Source organism: Notothenia coriiceps, unplaced genomic scaffold (assembly GCF_000735185.1).
Source record: "Notothenia coriiceps isolate Sejong01 unplaced genomic scaffold, NC01 NC01_scaffold00021027, whole genome shotgun sequence".
Taxonomy (NCBI): domain Eukaryota; kingdom Metazoa; phylum Chordata; class Actinopteri; order Perciformes; family Nototheniidae; genus Notothenia; species Notothenia coriiceps.
In genome coordinates this window covers 2,474-4,593 of record NW_011353728.1, presented here as the reverse complement: position 1 = coordinate 4,593, position 2,120 = coordinate 2,474, and the positions used below count along the sequence as shown (strand labels likewise).

At 38.3% G+C, this 2,120-nt stretch overlaps 1 long non-coding RNA gene across 1 annotated transcript; it reads left to right on the top strand.

The window, feature by feature from the left end:
- The first annotated feature begins 263 nt into the window (after positions 1-263).
- On the top strand, positions 264-1,475 carry LOC104953076 (uncharacterized). The gene is made up of 3 exons (XR_799172.1): positions 264-397; positions 1,059-1,152; positions 1,354-1,475. It is a non-coding gene; the product is annotated as an uncharacterized lncRNA (long non-coding RNA).
- Positions 1,476-2,120: the final 645 nt, after the last annotated feature.

Here is a 2,120-nt window from a genome sequence, read left to right as displayed (position 1 = left end):
TGTGTGTGTGTGTGTGGATGAGGTCTTAAAATCAGAATCAGAATACCTTTATTAGTCCCACAGAGGGGAAATTTGCAGCGTTACAGCAGGAAAGAGCCACAGACTGAGCTTAGGGTTGCATATCTGAAATGCGCTAAAAAAGTACTAAGTTATAATATAATAAACAAACAACACAACAATATGTATGTAATGTATGTATATGTAAAATGTATGGAAAGGCCAAGGTATTACCTTTGACTTCAGGATTCCTGCATATACCCTGTGTTAAATAAATGCAATGGTTCTCTATGCTATGCCCCTCAGAGTCCTGATGGGAAATATCTGGCCAGCGGAGCCATCGATGGGATCATCAACATCTTTGACATCGCCACTGGAAAGCTGCTCCATACGCTGGAAGGTCAAATACAAATCTGAATATTAATAAGTTGCATGAATCATTTGCTGCAACTGGCGACAAAACTAGTCTGATTATCGATTATTTGATTGATAATTTAAGCATTTGTTTATTAAATGTCAGAAAATAATGAAAAAGGTACATCTTTTTCACTACAAAAAATGAGGTCACATTTACAAAAAAAATAGGTGGTAAATTCTCACCTTTTGAAAATTGTGAAATTTATCATTTTCAGGCTTCTGCAAGATAATTTACATAAATGAATTCAACTTAAATGATCAATATACAATCATTAGTTGATAATTGTTTTTTTATCGGTTAGAAAAAAGATTAGAAATAAATATACAAGGCCAAAAATAAACTATATATATTTATAATAATAATATACATTAAGGGTGCCCAATGTGTTGATAGCGATAGACCGGTAGATCGCCATGGCAGTGCCGGTAGATCGCAGTAATTTCAAATATCTCCGGTCATATTATCCGGTAATTTCTTGTTGCCATAAGCACCATTTTAAGTCTATTCAAAATAAGCAGAATAGAGGAGTTGACACCAGCCCCTCTCATCGATGCTTCAAGCGTGCAACGAGACGCCTACAGCGCGCAGAGTGCCTCCTGAGAAGACGTCAGTGAGGAATATAACTTCCTGTTTCTCTCTTCAGGTCACGCCATGCCCATCAGATCCCTCACCTTCTCCCCCGACTCCCAGCTGCTGGTCACCGCCTCCGACGACGGATACATCAAGATATACGACGTGTGAGTTCAGTTGGCCTGTAGATAATGTACAACCCAAATATGGTCATCATACCCAGTATTTATATTGTATACACACAAATAAAGGGAGGGAAAGGGTGTCCTCAGTTGTTACAAATTAAAAGAATATAAATAAACACTAGGAGGGGAAAAAAGAAAGTAAAAAATGTTTGCTTTAATAAACTTTGAGCTTTTGTTTTACAGGCAACATGCGAACCTGGCCGGCACGCTGAGTGGACACGGCTCCTGGGTTCTTAACGTCGCCTTCTCTCCAGACAGCAAACACTTTGTCTCCAGGTAAAATCAAAACAACCTCATGTTCCGACCAAAAAGAGGTGAAATTGATGCATAAAAGCACTTTGATTTAACATAACATTTAAAAAAGTTTTATATTTTACTTACCGATACATTTAATTAAAAAAAACATTTGTCTTTTTGGTCTTGGTGCTCATTAAAACATGTGGTTGTTATGTCTTTGTTAAAGTTCTGAGAAGGGAGGACTTTACTTTCATCAGTCTTGTGGCTTCATAACTTAAAGAGGACCTATCATGCAAAATGCACTTATTTTTGATGTATTTTATACATAAAGATGTGTCCCTGGCGTGTCAGGGAACTCACGCAGCGTAAGAAAATAAAACCCTGTCTCTTTTAATCCGTACCCAAATCTCTAAAAACGGGGCTACAACGGAGCTGATCCAGATTTGGGTCCGATATCACGTAATATCTGAAATGTAGGCTGGCTTTACACCCATGGCCCTATCAGAAACAATGCCCGACTGTTTTGGACGTAATATGGTCGGTGTTTACATTAGCATCGCTAACACTCAGAGCTAACCTGCACTGGAGAGCATGTGTGTGAAGAAGCAGGAAATAAAAAGGAACTCACCTTGTGGTATAACCGGCAAGAGAGAAAGCGTTTGAGCTCCATACTGTTTCAGAAATAATCCTTGATAATCCATGATATGGCGTTT